Below are 18,571 nucleotides of genomic sequence, written 5' to 3' on the forward strand. Positions count from 1 at the left end.
TGTCCGATTGCTTTGTGTTTGCACACGGTGCACGCCGTTCGAGTGCGGAGAGAGAGGATTTTTAAAAAATCACGCTCCTGAAGGTTAAAACAGTCTGACTTTTGTAGGTGAGTGCTCTTTGGTTCCCGGTTCCAGAAGAAAGGACCATCATTACATTACATTACAGGCATTTGGCAGACGCTCTTATCCAGAGCGACGCACAAACAAAGTGTATAACCATAACCAGGAACAAGTGTGTCGAAAACCCTAGAAAGAAGTACTGTTCCAAGAGCAGGGAACAACCGCATAGTTCAACTTGGACCCTGAAGGATAAACCGATTAACACTGACACAAACAAGAACAGCAACAACGCAGTCATTGGACGGCCAGGCATTTGCAGTCGGCGCAGACCGGCTCGGCCTGCCCGGGGTGAACGTGCTGTGACAGAGCACCGCTTCTGCCACCAAGCAAGCCCTCGGCCGGCAGGCGGCCTTTGTAATTTGTGTCACAACGTACGTCCGCCACTAATCGCGCCCCTCTCGAAACAATGAAGAGCTGTTGGAACAGGGCTTTTGTTCGGCTCGACCGTGAAGCGCAATCACGCGGCCCCAAGTTTCTCCCGATGCGCCGCGGTTCTCCAGCCGGGGAGTTCATGTATCCCTGGGCAACCAGGGCATATCCATGCGAGCACTTTGCACATTTTTCAGGTTTTGCATCGGAAGCGCAATGGAAAAGGATCTTTTTACTTTGGAAAGCTCTATGGTAATACACCAGAGTGTGTCACTGTGATTGTTAAGTGGTTGTTAACTGACGTGTGTGTGTGTGTGTGTGTGGGTGGGGGTTGGGGTAGAGGTGTAAGTGTTGCTGTGTATGCATGAGCTTAAAAAATACTTTCCCCCCTGGTTTTATCCAAATGATACCGAATTGTGAGAGCTGTACATTGTTTTCAAAATGTGGTGTGTCGGGGGAAAAAAACATATTCAAATAACAAAGCAACCACCTAGTTGATTTGAATTGGCAGCAATTTTAAGCTATTAGCAGTAAATGTACTTAGAGGCATTATAGACAAAATAGACCTTTGAAAAGAATACTGTAATCAGAAATGTTGACTGCGGGAGCTGTTTTGAGCTCCCAAAGACAGGAAGTGACGCCTTTTCATACTCCTCTGAGATACTGTGATTCTTTTGCAGTCTGTGGAGATTCATTCCCAGCCTTGAAATAGCTCAGGGATAGCTTTGCTGTATGTAGAGTTGCCATATATTATATTTTTTCTTAAAAAAAGAAAAAAGACAGGAGGGAAAAGGAGTTCATTATTGTTATCTTGTATTTGTCAGACCTGCGGGTGGAGGCAGTAAGATCTGGCTCTTACGCAAGGCGTGGTTCAATTTGGGCCTGAGGTTGTAAGCTTTTCACTTACGTGTTATGTGTTGAGGGCATGCGGATTGTCTCAGTTTGCAATCGTGACCGTATGTCCTGCTGCTGAAATGATAGAAAACCCTCATGGCATGTTTTATTGCATAAATGTGCAAAGTCAAATCGCTTGAGAAAAATGTTTCTGTGAAACAATATCTACCGTAGATCGATTTTCTTGGTGCTGATCATTTTGGCCAGCAGAGGGCACTACTCACTCTGTCTGAATAAAACGTGCACGTTTCTTCGACCGGGGGAAAACGGAGAAGCCAATGAGGTGGCCGGACCCTTTTTTATTTTTTCCCAGAACTACGGTGTGCGAATCTTGGAACTTGATGTCAACCTTTCACGAGGAGGGGAGTGGACGCACGCTGTGGTAGTTCAGCCGCAGCAGAGTTGGACAGGACCGAAGGCAATCTACCTTAAAACGCCCTGCTGGGAGGGGGAGGCGGTGGCGCGGTTGAGAACATCAACCCGAAATAAACGGCTCAGTCAACACGCAAGCCGAACACGTTCGCCTGTCATTGGCCCGTAACTGGAAGCGACTGGCAGCCATTTCTCCTTCACCTCCCCTTCCACTGGACTTCACTCCTCAGGAACTTTGGAGGGTGAGGGAGGTGCAGCAGTAGCAGTACCCCAGCCTCAGTTTCCTGTCTGCGAACCGCCTGCTGGGGCCGAGCCAGAAGGCACTCGCGCGAATCGCAACAATGGAAAAAGCGCTCTCGCCCTCTCTCCCACGCGCTGCCAACGCACCTAATGCACAAACACCATCCAAACTCTGTACCACCCCCCTCGAGTGTGTTATATCACAGGCTTCAGCTCGGCGGCACTTACATAAGCCCTTATTAGTCTTCAGGTTCTGATGAGTTTCGGGCTGGATCAATAGCCCAGCTCTTCTAAATGTGTGGTGCTAATTCAACAGCAGCCTGGCTATTTCAGTGTCTCTTCCTGTGAGTGATTCTGACTCACGCGCTGACATTTTAGTACAAGTCATACCCTTGATGCTTATTGGTCCCTCTCACGGAAACGCAAGTATATCATCTCCTCGTGTGCTTTAGAATTGGCTGTATGGTACTACGCCACCGTTAATCAGAAAGTGCGTAAAGGCTCTCCACTGTAAACAAGTTTTCTAAGGGATGCTTTTTGCAAAATATAATGGAAGCCATTTCAAACACAGCTAGGCTCTTGGCATTTTGCGATTTCAACCTTTGCATCTTGTGTCGTCAGGAGTTTGTGGAGGTGAAGCTTTTGGCAGTGTTTTCTGCGTTATGCACATGAATAAAAGAAAGAGGCCATGTGAACAAGTGAGAACAATCTTGCGGATTGTTTGCTTGGTCACGTTCTCCAAGTCCAGCTCCCTGATTCTTTTTCTCCATTTTCAATGCATGGTAACTCCATGCAAAGGTGTTGTCAGGATATTTTGATCTTATGATCTTAACCCTTTGAATATTAGTTTTTTTTTATGTCTGTGTTCTTGAACTCCATTGTTTTCTATTACCAGTAGTGGTCATTACATCAGCGTTGGAATGTTCAGTTGAGAACATTCTGATCACATATTTTGCAATATTTCACCTTGAAGTTTTAATAAGGCCTTGTGCTTTATTCTGTCCAGTCTGTTCCACAGCAGCACATTGTATGATGGTGCACATTCTTCCTTTGTGGAAAAGATGATTGAGTTTAGAGATTATTACCTGGAAAATTGCAATACCTCATCTATTTATTCTTTATAGTGAATTTCGTTTCTATTCATTAACAGATCTGTACTTCGTGTCTATTTTATATTTTGCTTTTGATTCATTAGTCCACCGATATTTCTTTGTCCTTCACTTTGAAGTGCACTGTTTTATACTGCACAATTTTCTTTCTGAAAGAGCTGAGTTACGAATACCTTGTCAGTAGTGTGGTGTCATTATATTGCTGTAAAAGCATGACCTTTAATGAAGATGTATCCACATTATAGAATGTCCTTTAATATATAATTTCCATTTAATTGCAATGACAGCAACCAGATCCCTCACATGTAGCAATTATCTTGCAGGGCATTGTCATGTATTCATATCGAACTCAATAGCAAATTCAGCCGGGTACGTTGAAGACGGTCACTAAAGTGCGAATAACAGAACAATGGAATTCGATGTGCTACCAGAGTGTTCTTCATACTTAGCTTTGAGAGCCCCAGCCAGTTCACGTTGACAGGGACCACAGCTCGTAAAGGCCAGTTGAGCCTTCCTGGCGCTCTTCGCCTCTTTCATCTCCACCAACCTGCGGGACTCCTGGGGATCCGCCAGCCAGCGCATAAAAAATGCAGCGAACAGAATGGCCGGGCGCGGCCGTGCAGAACCGTCAGCAGACGAGGCGCACGGGGAAAAAAAAAAAAACCGAATGACACTGCAGAAGTGGAGAATTTCACAAGGCCCCCCAAAAGAGCCCTGTCAGTCTCTCCCTCCCCTCATTCTTCTGTGTCGAAAAAGAACATGGCAGCCCCTGTGTAGATCTGAGTTAAATATTAAAGTGTTAAAAATGTGTTAACATTTAAAGGGCTGACATTGAATTAAAAAAATAGAAATATATATCTTTATAGATATGTATTTCTTATATTATTTTATTTTTTGCTGCATTTTTTAAGATCATAAGAGTGTTGTGCAAAAGCATTTTTTTGTTCCGAATGAGATACTGCAGCTGTTAGTAGTGTATTCTACAAAACAATCTTGACTGGTACTTTGTAAATATCTGTAAAAGAAAATGCGAAAAAATGTAGGACTAGGCACTTGATTTACTTGGAGGTGAATATCCTTGGCTCCGTTTAAGCCTGGAGAGCAGGAAAGGCTTTCAGAGTGCCACGCTGCTAGCGGAGCTCTTATTTGTTGCCGTTTTCCCCTCTTTTGTGCTTCTGAAGTGCGGGGGCTCCCGTTGTAACAGACGTGACAGGCGAGACCGCCGCCGCCGTCAAGAGAACGCCGCCGCACTGGTGCGGTACCGTTAGCATGCCGGCGAGGACCCGCCGCGCTCGCTCGCATCGCGGTGCCAGGTCCCGGGAAGCCATCTCCACGGCGATGTGGCCTTTGGCAACAGGGGTGACGGCACCGATGAGATGGCGCGGGGAGGAGACTGTGGTGCGACGCTTCAGTCAGCGGCGAGAGAGAGGTTTCAGGGACGGGCTTATGACCGCGCTCCGCGCTGAAGTCCACTTCCGCAGCCTTTGTTTTCATCGGTTTCTTTTGTTCTCAAAGTTTGGCAGACCGCAGATAGCCTTTTGTCATTTGTGCAATTACTGCCTATCTGAAGAGGCTCCCTACGCACAATGCAACACAATGTGAAATGCACTGAATTGGCCAAATTTAAGTCATTTTAAGTTCTTGTTGGATATGGAAAAACAAAAGCGTTCTAATAACCTGCTCATGTTTATGCATGAGTAAATCCGTAATTGCCTGACTTCAGTTTTGATTTTGTTAGCTTGTGAGCAGGAAGCACCGGCAATGTAAAACCGTTTCTGTTTTCCTCATTCTTTTGTGTGGAGACCAGCAGCCATATAAAAGTCAGTCGTCAATTTTAATAAATTTTATCTTCGGTCTTCTGTGACCGAAGGCCGAGGCTTTGGTCTCAGTATCCCTCCGAGAACTTTCACAGCGAACGGACCCAGTGCCGCTGAACCCCCCCAGCAGGCCACAGCGAGCCAAACGCTAATCCAACCGTTCAGGGGCGGGGAATAAGTACGCAGCTGGGAGAAGCAGATGAAGGTTTTTCTCTGACAAAGCGAGCGAAAGGGGAAGATCTAACGCTTTCTCTGCTGGTTGTGCGTATTCACCTCTCCTCTGCTCTCTTTGAGTACGCTTCCGGCTACCAACAGCCACATTTGCCACCGCTTTGCTCTGAATTACACGTTTTATGTTGCTTTTCTATAGGTTTTTTTACATTTGAAATGTAGAAGGTATAATTAAAAAAAAAAAAAAACTTTCCCGCATACATTTGAGGCAATTCTGCACCGCTGAAATCTTCAGAAAATGCATAATGGTGATGTGAAGAGCAAGAACGCTTTGTGTGAAATCATTCACTTGTTAAAACGCCGGAAAATTACAGTGAAAGGCTTCCTTGCGTTTTGTATGCCGTTTTTTTTTTGCCGGTCACACGTTGTGTTTCTTTTCAGTGTTTCTGTGGGGTACATTGCATTTCAGCCCCCCAGCTCTTTTCCGTTTCTGTTTTCCGCCCCGTGCGCTCTCCATAATGCCTCTCCCTCCGACTCCCACTTTCTGCTGCGTTGCGAACAGCTTCAGGGCAATATCTGCGCTTCCTTGACTGGTTGACAGCCAAAAAGCTCAGAACCTCAGAAGTTTAATGAATTGCTCATCCCTCAGCAAAGCAGGATTTCTGTCAGCTGCTCACTGACGCTTCTTCAGCAATCGTTCATTCACTCATCCTCAGAGATTCCTTAGGCTGAATTCAGATCCGTTTGTCATTGAGTAATAAATCAGAGGGTTGTTGTGGGGAATGCAGCAAAGATACTTAGGGCTAGCATGTAGCATACTTTGTTTAGCATGCTCAGTGGAGTTTTAGATTTTCAGGAGGATAAGAGTATCCTAAATGGTGCCACAGCAATTAGATTGAATGACATGAGATGTTATGTGGGCTCCCATTGTGTCTCATCGGTCCAGAATTATAACCAGGCCTGCATTTGTCCATAACTTTGAATTACGATTTAATGCAAATGATCCTTGCATTTTTTTTTACAAGCTCAATTTGGATTCATTTTGGTGATTGCTAAACTCACCAAACTGTGTCTGTGGAGAATGAGTCATCAGTTGCATTTAATCGTAAGTCCAAAGTTAAGGACAAATGCTGAATGAATTTGGATTTAAGCCTTTGGGCTTAAATCAGCATCTGAAGGCCCATTAACTGGATTAGCGTTTGGTGTCAGTACTTATCAAATATTTAGCAACTTCTTTCTTGCACGAATGATCACACACAAATACGCAATCCTTAAGGGATGCCACAGTGGCCTTTAAGTGAATTGTTGCGAGATGAATATTCAGGGAGCTAATTAGCTTGGCTGACAACCATGGGTGGGCTTGTACCATCAAGTTATCAAGCCTGTGAGGCAGCGCACCAAGGTTTACTTAATATTTAAGCTCCAGGCTTGCCTGTGTTCATTAATGTGGTCCCCATAGTGTGCTGTGACATGGGTGCAATCCATTGTGATGACAGGAAACATGTTAAAGGCGATCAAATGGTCATAATGCACATTTGTTTGATTGGGTACATTAAAGGTTATTTCTGTTCGTATTATTGGTTTATTCCTGAGAGCAGAGCTGGAAGGATCTGAGATAATCTACTTTTTACAGAGTGACTACTCTGTGTTGACATTTATTAATTAATATATTTTTAATTGGAATCTTCCTTGCTGTCCCCCTATCTGTATGTTTGAAGTCTCTGCTCCTGTTGAGAAAATTTATCAGTCCTGCAATCAGGAAAAAAACTTGTTACAGCTCTGATTTTGCCGGGGGGATTTTTTTTTTTGTTTGTAGCGCTTGAATCATGCGTTCCAAATAGCTCTCCTTAAGCAAGTGCATGTCTGCCGTGCTAAGAGCCTGTTATTACTATGCGGGGCCACACTCTCTACTGAAATGCACTCGTAATGTACTGCCCAGAACCGGTGACTTATGAAGAGCTCCATTTTAAGGACAGAAGAGACTGCAAATGGGTCGTGTTGCATTCTGGGTCGCGGGACGCCTCTGGATGAGATGACGTTGCCCGAGAGAGGGAGTGGGTCCGAGGCTCGACTTTCGAGTGGACAGCCGCTCCTTTTGATGCTATTTAGTGCCTCAGGAGCAGATTAGCTTTAGCCTTTTCTGTGCTTTTTTCCACAAAGTTGCTTTTTTGTTTGTCTTTGCACAACTGGTGGGAATTTTTATTCATTTTCTAAAATAGTCTATTCTGTTGACCTTCCTTAAATGTATCTAATTTTCAGCTACCCAGAAATGTGCTGTGACTTAGTTTGCTGTGTTGTTGGTTTTCCTTGTTTGCAGTTATCACTTTATAGCCAAACTCTGACATGCACTGTGATTTCAAAATATGTCGCCATTTTCATAACTAAGATCATTTTAGAAAATTATATCCTCTTCAGTGGACAACAATAAAATAATTATTTTTTGATCAGCTATTTATATCAATATAGCAAACTATTTTCAAAAATGGTTACTAATTTACAAGCTAAATATATTACAAAATGACCCTTTTCTTCTGAGATCGTCGGCCTGCTGCTTAGAATATCAACCAATCCCTGAGAGCTTGGATGGAATTCTTGAACGAACTTCCCTTTCTCCAGTGTAATTTATGAGATGGTATGTTTCTTAGCTGTCAGAGTTCATCATAAGCATAATTTTTGTCTACTAAAATTTTCCATTCATGCTTGTGAACATTTTAATTACCACCTCCTGGAAATTGTCCTTCCTAATTTAATTTAATTAATTTAAAAACATTTTTGTTGACACCCTGTTCATATTTGTTAGATGGAGTCTGCAGATGTAACTGTCCAATGAGAGAGATGCTGAAGGAGAGTGCTTGGAGCATAAGCCAGACGTCTTCCCCTACTATTTAGACATAAAACAGACATCTTGCCCCTGAATTTCAGTCCATGCTTTTGTGTCTTACCGAAGTGTGAACACCATTGAAAATGAAGGATTTAAATAAATATTTCTGAATGGGCCATGTCTGTGTGATACCCCTTCGTGTTCTTACCCTCTCTACCCCAGCAGGGCATATCTCTTTCTTTGAAGGTTGCTAGGAAACCATTTAGGGGGAAGTAATTTAGATTCGAATCACTTGCCCAAAAACTGAGGCTTAGAACTTGCCATCAGCTCGCTCATTAGCACAAGGGCTGCTGTTATGAAGGAGCCGTCCACTGTCAGCTGGGTGCAAGCTTCGTTTGAATTCTAGCATTAGAAGTTCTTCTGGATATACTTGCGGTGTGGAGCTGTGCACAGGGGTACTACCAAACCTTGATAGGTCTGTCTTTTACTGCATATGACACACAATGGCACTGTTTGCCCTTTTAAGATTTACAGGCGACACATTTTACAGCCAGAATATGGGCATCTTAGTAAGGCAAAATGTAGAACGACAGTAAAGAATGAAGTGCAAACATTGTGAAAAAGCAAGACAGCGAATAGCGGTGACTTGACGGAGACTATCAAAGCAAACTGAAAAGGCTCAAAGTAAATGGGCTATACATGCTCATGCATGTAGGTGTTCACAACATCTTCCAAAACTTGGCTGCTTCCTGAGGAATGCAAATTATTTACATTCCATGCAGGCTACTGTGTGTAGTGCTAATAAATCCACATTGCTGTTCTGTTTTGTGCATTGTTCACACTTTAATTATTAACATTTTAACTGTAATGTACATCAGAGGCTCTTGCATACGAAAAGCTAGTGAGTTGAGTACCTGGCTTTGCTTTCATTTGGACTGACCCTTGTGCTAGCCGGTATGAAGAAAAGCCATAACCAGTAGGGGGTTTTATGCTGGAGCTCCCTAGGGAAAATATTGTTTGGTACTTTAAGAGAGTGCAGGCTCAGGCATGTTTCTTGTGCTGGTCAGGAAGAAAAAACAAACAAAAAAATCAAAGTAATTTGTCTTTTTGGGTCAAAGAGCACCGCTCTTTGCAGAGGAATGCCTTATGCGTAGTAGCAAGTCCATCATTGGAAAGGCAGGGAGGCCAGCACAGCTAATGCCCTGCTGCAGACTTTGCTTTTAAATTTACCCTGCTCTGGAGAAGTGCGCTTTACTTAATCTTTCTTTGCCCTTGGCTTTTTGCCATCTTGCCTTCAAACCTTTAAAGTCGTGCTTATTCGAGTCGTAGTGGTGGTGACCATTGTATTAGTGGCATGAAGGGATTCGGACAGTGTCATAGAGCTATGCTAAAATTCAAGCCTTACGGCCTGCACGGGAATATTCGGGAGAGTGTTCTCATGAACGAATGAGCTTGACCTTTTTCAAGAGGGAAGGGTGGTTGTGCAGCGCATCAGGTCCTTGTCTCTTGCGCAAAAGCATTTGAGAGGGTTATTAAGTCCGACAGAATCCCTGTGGGTGGAAGCTATAGCACCTTGTTGTCCAGCTGACTCTACTGTTCATTAAAGCCTAACTGTAATGTTTCTGGTCTTTTAAGAGCATGTAAAATTGTACAAAAACCAAACTGTCCTTAATGATGGGACCTTTTTGACTCATTGTCATCTTCCACATGGTACCTCTGTTTTCTGCTGTATGTTTCTCTTTATTTGGGTCAGAAGTTCAGGTGAATACACCTGACTAATGGGTCTATGGGGAGCATAACTTTCTGTAGTAAAGGGTCCTCCAGAAACTCTTAACTTCTTGAAATGCTTTAACCTTGGCTTAAAACCATAGAGGGCACGTTTGCTCTTTTAGTGGTCTTTTTTTGGATGGCATTTTGATTTGGGTGTATAGTGTCAAAATATCTTCGCTAGTGGGCTTCAACATAATACATATCTTTTTCCATAGTTTGCCATAGTTAACCTGTTAGTAGTCTATAAATATGTTAAATTGTGTTTACTTACAAATGAATTCCCCCCCATGGTGTAGAGGTAGCTTTAGGTAACTGATCCATATACACTTTCTAATGTAGGACAGTTGTTGCCTTACAGGACTTGTTCTTATATTTATCTCTGATTCATCAGTAGTACAAATGCTGTTTTTCTCCGCTTTTAGATTAGGACCTGTTCCCTGCCTTTCCTCTGTCATGTTTCCCATTTTCAGTGTCTTTCCTACAGACTTATAGCAAGACAGGCATACCATAAGAAAATACCATAATAATTTTGCTGGCTGTGGCAGTCCCAGAACGTGACAGTAATTGGTCATGATGTAATTAATGATGTTTAGCTTTTTCGCATGCTTGTCTGCATTAATCAGGCAATGTGTGCGCGATGTCTGCGTGCTAAGTGTTCTGTTGTGTAGCTGGCGAGAGGGATTTATTTTAATTAGAGAAACAGAAAGTACTGTGAAGTCCTCCAAGAAATGGAAGGGTAATGCATTCTGGAGTTTAGATGAAGTAAACCAGTCATATTATAAGTGGGTTTTGAAAAGACTCTTTCTGTCAGATTAGTCCTGTGCATCTCCAATATGTACGCACCAACAGAGCTTAAAACCTGCTGTTCTCTGCCATTGTGGGCCAGTCAGCTTGTTTGACATGGCTATCACTAGGAGTTCTGCTTGGTTTGATGGAAAACAGTAAAGTCAGACCCTCTCAGTTTTGCCTGTTGTTAAATTGAAATCAAACTTTGTTATTGTGCTCAAGTTCTGAATTGATGGCCACCTGGTGCACCCATCAGCATTGGGGTTAATTGGTTGTGGCTCAGACGAAGAGGTTAATGGTCTCCCTCGTTGGTATGAATGGATGGATCACTGGAGGCCAGGCTTGAACACCTGCCGTAGTGGTGGGACAGAGTGATGTCTGTCTGCTGTTTTAATGTCCAGACATAGCGTAAGAGTCTAAATCTCTGCTGGAGGCTTTTGTAGTGGGGAATCTGTACATCTCTCAGCTCTCTACTGTCCAGTATCAGGCTCACAGAAGGGAACCCACAGATTCTGAGGGGACCCCTCACATGACTTCTCTGTATAGTTATTTACTGGTGACTCGATCGTAGCCACCTTGTGGACACGCCTTCTCATAGCCAAATGGGAGGTGTGATACTCCTTTTAAGCTCTGCCTTTTTAAAACTTGTTTCTTGTTCACTATCTTGCTTGATTCTCGCTGGACCCTTTAAAGTAGACTACTGTACTTGGGGGTGCAGCGTTGGTACTTCTATATGACTTTCTTTGCCTCAAATTTCAATTAATCTTGAAGACTCATGTTTCCCTTTGTTATTTGGACTGGTTTTGCACTGCTTAGAACAGTACTGCAAGCTTGAGACTAGTATTTTTGTTTCATTTTTCCAGCCAGATTGAATGTGCAGTCAGGCCCCCTGTACCTGTCCAGTCTGATTCCCACTGCATGGCCCTCTGTCAGCTTTTCCATCTGGCCCCAGTGACACAGCCGACGGCAGACCGCTCCATCTCTGTAGCTTATTTTGTTGATAATCAAACTCAATTCCTTGGCGATATATTGCCATCCATCCAGATTGCATTTTATAGGTAGTCAATAGTGCTATACTACTGGAGGGATGTATAACAAGTAGTGATGTTTTTGAAAGGATTTTTCTTCCAGGTACCAGGTTATTCCACCCCATTTCCCGCTTACCCTGGGAACATTTGAGTCATGAAAAATGATATCCTCCACTGGTGGACTTTTATTGCAATGACAAGTTTTCTTCCTGGTTCAGATTTGGTTTGACAGACCTGAATTCAAACATTGTAGAGGTAGATGATGTGCATTGCAAGGACCTGCAATGGCTCAAACCTCAGTGCATTGGGAGTGCTGTTTCTATCGTGGTTTCTCCTTGTATATCAGTAACCAGTGGTTATACAGCAATGAATCTGGTCAATAAAAACACCATAGTATGTCAGTCATCTCCCACTATTAACCCTTTCAAAATGCTTGGGTGCCTCAGAATGAATGCCACTTCTGTCCTTCAGTCATACATGCTTTGTGCTATACCTTCCGTCGGTTAACGATCTAAGAGGTCTCGTCCTACTTTCAGAAATGCTGATAACGGGCCAAACCAATGTGACATTTCCTGAACCGTCTGCTCTAAACGGTAATCGGATGGAGATGTCTCAAGAATTGGGCATAAAGGCACTCTTTTCCTGACCTTTTGAAATTGCCATGTGCCCTAGGGTGTTTTGGGGGTTAAGAACACCACAATGACATCATTTGCCAGTCCAGTCCAGCATATACCACTCACTTGCTCTAAAAGTGCTGATGTCAAAGGGGAATAAAAATATATATGAGTCAATTTCAGATTTGAATGGAGGCCGTTTCTTATTTAAGGTAAAAAAAAAAAAAAAATTTAACCAGTCATATTACAGAGAGCATTACACCCCCTTTAAGGGGGGAGAGAGCAGCCATTGTGTCTAGATTTTATTTGTTTATGTTTATTATAGCATTGAGGAGCACCGGATGAGGAGGGCGAAACAGCCCCTGAAGCTGGAACAAATGAGCCTTCCACGAGTTGTATTGCAATATTACATTAGGAAAGATACTGTGTGAAAATGTTTTTTAACAGTGATATTGTTTGCCAGTTTAATTTGATGTAGGTATCCTTAATTACATACTTTCCCTCAGAATTGGGGCCTAATCTGTGTAAGCGCTTGGTGGCTGTGTAATTTTGCTTCCTGGAACAAGGGCCACGGACGATTTAATTAAGAGTTACTTGCATCAATTTGCATTTCTTTTTAGTAGAGTAAATCTTATTGGAATAACCAGACCACATTGTTTGTAAATACATATTAACTTTCAAATACTTTAATGAATTAATGGTACTATTGTAAATCAGTAGGATATGAAGACTGCAAATTATTGCAAACAAACCACTAATTGACAGATTAAGACAAGGGTTACTGTTTAGTTATTAGTTTAGCAATACAAATGCTCACATTAGGAGCATTTGTTCCTTGTGCAGCTGACAAAAGTAAGGTGATGAGATTCGCATAAACTCTCCGGTATTCAGTAAATGTCGGCAAGTTGCTAAATCATGAATCATGAATAAGATAACAAGCAAAACTAGAAACAAAAAGTCAACTTGGTAAATTATGTTTTTTACTCCTCTTTAAAGTATCATAGCAAAAATAAGAGGGTAAGTTGGATGGAAAATCAAACGAAATCTCCCCCCACATGTGGCCCAAGAACATAACTTATTTTAAAGGTATCTTCTCATTAAAGGGCACAGCCTGTTCCTTGTTCTGCATTCAGCTGCAACACTTTCTTCCTTGGTAACTGCCATAATTATGAACAGACATGCTATTTCTTTAGATAACTGTGTGGGGTTGATCACACAGGAGGAATTTCATCTTGCAATCTGTTCACTCCAACTGGGTAAATCTGGCTTAGATGACATTCCAATCGAGTTTTTGCTGAAATTAAAATACCGCTGCTTTTATATTTCAATTTCTGCAGCGAGCAAGGTAATTTTTCTGATACTGAAGGAAAGACTAATATTACCGTTATGGAAACAGGATGTAAGAGGACCCTGCACATCTGTAAAATTGGCTGTCTCTCTTCCTGTTATGCTGTCACAGGTCCTATCAAAATGTCTGGATGTATGAACTAAAATCATATTAATGGAATTATTCAAAACTAGGCAGCTATCTGCAGGTGGATATACAGGTTTAAGGCATATTTATGTAAGCTTATGAAAAGAAAAAAGAACACCTCATATACTGTTTATTGCTGTTCTTGAGAGAGTTTTTGATTAAATGAAGATGGGATTAATATCTCCATTATTGTAATGTTGGGAGCTCCTTCTGTAGTTGGATTTTTATACTGTAATTAAAGAGTTCTTGTAGAATATTAAATAAGGGGTTAGACAGGGATGTCCATTATCACCTAATTTGTTTATATTAGCCATTGAAATGTATATGTCAGTGATGTCAGAAACATTTAAAATAAGAGAGATGGTTTACAAAGTAGGATATCACCTGTGATAGACTGGCGACCTGTCCTGTTCCTGCCTCTCACCCAATGCTCGCTGGGATAGGCTCCAGCACCCCCTGAGGCACTTCAGTTTGGTTTGCTTGTTCTGAGTAATGGGTAAAGGACTCAGATGTCCAATTCTCACACACGTTCCTGGATACATAGACTGCTCCTTTGTCAGATATAGTCTCCCCCACTCGTTGAGACCATAAGTGTGATTTCTGGTGAGCGTAGGATGAGAATGGATCGCTGTGCTTTTGGAAGGGATGCAGGTGCTGACGCATTAGTATGCCTTAATGACATCATTTCACACAGGTACTGCTCATTTACCTGCACGCATAGCACATTGATCCCAGTTTGGCACTGTGGAACGCATTGGCCATTAGAGCTGTTCTTCGTTGGACACCATCTCCCTCATCACACATCAAAGGAATCAGCAATCTGCCTTTTTGGCACATTTAACCAAATTCAGTTTGCTTCTATAATTGTTTTCAGTGTGGAACGCTCCTCTGTTTAAACAGGCACATCTAAAGGAACAGATATGGTAACAAGGTCTTTTTATTTTTATTTTTTTATTTTTTTTAAATCCAGTGGTGGCACCATGCTGCTGACACAAAGCCTGATCACTCTTCATTTTAATAGGACAGTATAATTTGCTCAGGTTGATAGCTTGTTGGTTAATGATCTGTGAATGGTTTTCATGACTTCACAGTAGCTCCTGTGCTCTGGCGTTCACCTTATTTATTATTTATATTGAGGTTGTTTTTTACCTTTTAATATCGGGGCACGCATGGGGAAAGCTGCTTTTTTAGGTTCGTTTTTTTCTTTGTGCTTTGCTTTGCTTTGCTTTAGCATCCAATGCGAAATGGGCCAAGCTATATTTAGCTGGAGCTTACCGGCGTTCGTCCAATCAGAGGACTACAGAGCGGTGAGATTGGCGGGTAAAACTGGCTGTGCTTTGGCGGTGAGGGCCACCGGTGGCTGTTAATGAAGAGATGTCAAGCACTAGCAACATTCAGTGTACAGGAACACTCAAGCCACTCTCAGGGGAGCCTTGCCACCTTGGGCCTGCCAAGGGGGGGAAATATTTTCTCTCTCCTAATTGCTTTTAGTGTTTACTTAAGGGGACTGTCAAACCAGACTAATGGCATAACAGTTGGTGAATGTCACTGATGGAAAGAAGTGGAAATTTCCCAGCTTTTCCACTTCTTTTTTGCACACATTGAGGCGGGATAAAGCCCTTCCTCTTCACTGCGGGATCCATGGAGGATGTTCTTATTTTTCACACTTGGCTCATGAATTATGCTATCTAAGACATGCAGACTGGAGGCTAAGTGCTGGACTGAGGTACAGTGCCATGGAAGGAGTATTTGGCCCCTTCCTGGTTTCCTCTATTATTGCATATCTGTCTCACTGAATGGTTTCAGATCTTTAGACAAAATACAATATTAGACAAAGGGAACCCGAGTAAACACAAAACGCGTTTTTAAAATTATTATTTCATTTTCAGTTCCAGTATCACTGGTTGTACCACCTTTTGCAGGAATAACTGCAACCAAACACTTCCTGTAATTTGATATCAGTGTTTCACATCCCTGTGGAGGAATTTAGGCTAAGCTCCGTCTTTGCAGAACTGCTTTAATTCAGACAAATTGGTATATTTTCAAACATGAACCATTCCTTTCAGGTCCTGCCACAGAATCTCTATTGTGTTTAAGTCAGGACTTTTACTAGGCCACTCTGAAACTTTACTTTTGTTTCTTTACAGTCATTCAGATGTGGAATTTATCTTATGTTGTGAATCATTGTCTTGCTGCATAACCCCATTACGCTTCAGCAGCAGCTCACGGACAGCTGGCTGGACATTCTCCTTAAGACTTTTCTGGTCCAGAGGAGAATTCATGGTTGCTTCAACAATGGCAAGTCGGCCTGGTCCCGAGGCAGCAAACTCATGGGAACATTCACCCCTGTTCAAAGTGTTCTCCATTTGGCTCTCACTGTGTTTCAGTGGAGTCCCTGGGCCTTAGAAATGCCTTTGTAACCCTTTCCAGACTGATATATTTCAATAACTTTTTTCTCATCTTCTGGAATTTCCTTTGATCGTGGTATGGCGTGATTGTAGAAACTTGGTGGTGACTTCTTCACTGCAATGGTAAGGTTCAAAATGAGTGAGGTTTAGATTCAACAGGGCTGGCTGCATTCAGTCCTGGCTGTATTAAATAAGCTGAATCTAATTATCAATTAAATTTGGTTAATTGGTTGATTGTGTAACTGGGGGCAAATACTTTTCACATGGGTGATATGGGTGTTTGATAGCTTTTCCATTAAATAAATGAAATTATAATTTTAAAAATGTGTTCTGTGTTTACTCAGTTTCCCTTTGTCTAATATTACATTTTGTCTAATGATCTGGAACCATTCAGTGTGACAAATATGCAGTAATATAAGAAATCAGGAAGTGCAGCCGGGACTAATATGGCAGAACTCTATCTAAATGGAAATTAAAGCAGGCGAGAAGGGTGCATCTATGTGTCTATTTATAGCAGAGGTGGGCAACGGGGGACTGTATTCATTTCTGGTTTTCATGCCAACTTTGGGCTTTAATTATATAATGAGCCCTAACATTTACGCCATCTGACATTTTAGCTGCATTATGTTGATAAGTGCATGAATGGCAGCCGTAGACCGTTCTTGTGTCTCTGTATGAAACGTTTTACTTTGATCTAATCTACGAGCGATCCAATGTTGGTGTATACGGCCAGTTGGCTCATTTAGCTGGAGTAATTGGTGGAAACAAAAAAAACCTACATACGCACTGGCCCTCCAGGACATGAATTGCCCACCCCTGACTTATCACCTCATGATGGCAGGGTGGCAATGGCCTTAAAGGGAGTTGCTCGCTTCTTTAAATACGGGATAGCACAGCAGAAAATTTGGGAGATTCCTTCTCATCAGCATCTGCATGGTGGTTCCTGTCCCGCTGTCTCTGCTGTGTTGTGGGTCGATTTTATTCTGCATTTGATTGAGAGACATTTTCTAAGCAGTGCGGGGTTGTCTGACGTACCATAGACTTCCAAATGGGGAATGAGGTCACATTTTGTCCCGTATGCTGACCGGTTCTTCAGCTGAACTTTAAAACAAGGGCCGTGGTATGCTTTACAGGTGGGCGGAGGCCAAAGAGTGCCACTGTCTGGTTTGACGGGGAGCAGGGGAGAGGTGCGGCGGGGCAGGCCGTTTGACGGGAGAGCAGGTGCGAGCGCCCCCAGGCCGCCGCTCTGTCACGGTGCCTGGCGGGGCGTGGAGAGCCCCTCGCTCGATCTGTCAGGAAGGACGCCTCCTCACCTCGTCTCCGTCCCTCAGCTCGACGCGTCAGCTTTTGCCGCTTCTCTTTCTACGCTGTCACGCCTTTGCCAGCGTTCCCCGGGAGTTTAATGCGATGCTCTCCCTCGTAGCTCCGAGGTAGCCTCGAGAAGTACGCCGTTGATCTGTTGCCCTTGCTTCAGGGCTCAGACGACAAAGGCTCAGAGCTGAGCTTTTTGAATAATGTGGTGATCTGACAGGTTTTAGCTTAATGCATACTGAGCAGATACACAACATATACAGAACAACTGTTTTGGAATACTGCTGAGCTTTTGAATGAGAGATAAGAAATGTTGTTATTATGATGATAATTATTATTAATAACAAAGAAACTCATTATTTATGTATATGCTACATGCTGTCAATTATTAAATATTTAATCTGTTGCAGTATTCACTGTGTTCAGACCCGTAGCTCCTGACTCCCTCAGATTGCCTTGCAATGGAATGCACAATCGGAATTATAGATATCCTAGCGACAGTGATTCCATTTGGGGTGATCCAGTTGAATTGGGTCTTCAGCTCTGATGCGTGGGATGAAAGTGCTGGCTGGTAACAAAATGCCTGTGAGTGACGAGATCAGGGTACGCAAATATGGTCCAGAGGAAACGCTCTACAGCCTAGCGTCCGCCGCCGCAGTTTCCCCAAGCCCTGAAACCTGATGGCCAGCCCTGAAATTCACTGTCTGCGGGTTGGCCATGGTGGCCCCTGCTTACCGGTGAAATGTGACCTATTGCAGCCTAAGAAAAACTGTACATTTCTCTCTTGGAGATCAGTATCACCCATTAGTGCAAACCCCGTAGTGTAAATACAAGCGCAGTTTTATTTTTATTCGTATTTTCGTTCAGCTGTTTATTTTCTCAACTTGGTGTGGTGATTGAGTCTCTGTCAGATATTTTTAAGGATATTGAAAGTATTAGCTGCTGTGTACTGTAAGTGGCCTTGTTATGTCTATGTCCAATGTATTTCATTTTAAAACAATTGTCTGAGCCTGTTCAGGATTTTGTACAATATTAGTTTTTTTTTGCATGATTCAGCTTTTCAAACAAAGAGAAAGTTTTTTTCTCTATTTTAGTTAATTAGGCCTACATGAAAAAAAAAAAATAATTGGTCCAATTTTATGGGTCCAATGTCCAATTCTCACCCTAATTTGGAATGTTAATGTATCTGCTACTGCAGCAACCATTGAGACCAATGAGAGATGAAACGCAGATCCCTAATTGACTGAACCCTCCCAAACCCAGGCCC

General features: G+C 42.7%; 1 protein-coding gene across 2 annotated transcripts in view; it reads left to right on the forward strand.

Annotated features, from left to right (window-relative positions):
• Positions 1-18,571, forward strand: part of LOC118227463 (activating molecule in BECN1-regulated autophagy protein 1-like) — a 107,800-nt gene that overhangs the window by 35,447 nt on the left and 53,782 nt on the right. The gene's annotated exons all lie outside the window — the stretch shown is intronic.

This window comes from Anguilla anguilla, chromosome 5 (genome assembly GCF_013347855.1).
Source record: "Anguilla anguilla isolate fAngAng1 chromosome 5, fAngAng1.pri, whole genome shotgun sequence".
Lineage (NCBI taxonomy): Eukaryota > Metazoa > Chordata > Actinopteri > Anguilliformes > Anguillidae > Anguilla > Anguilla anguilla.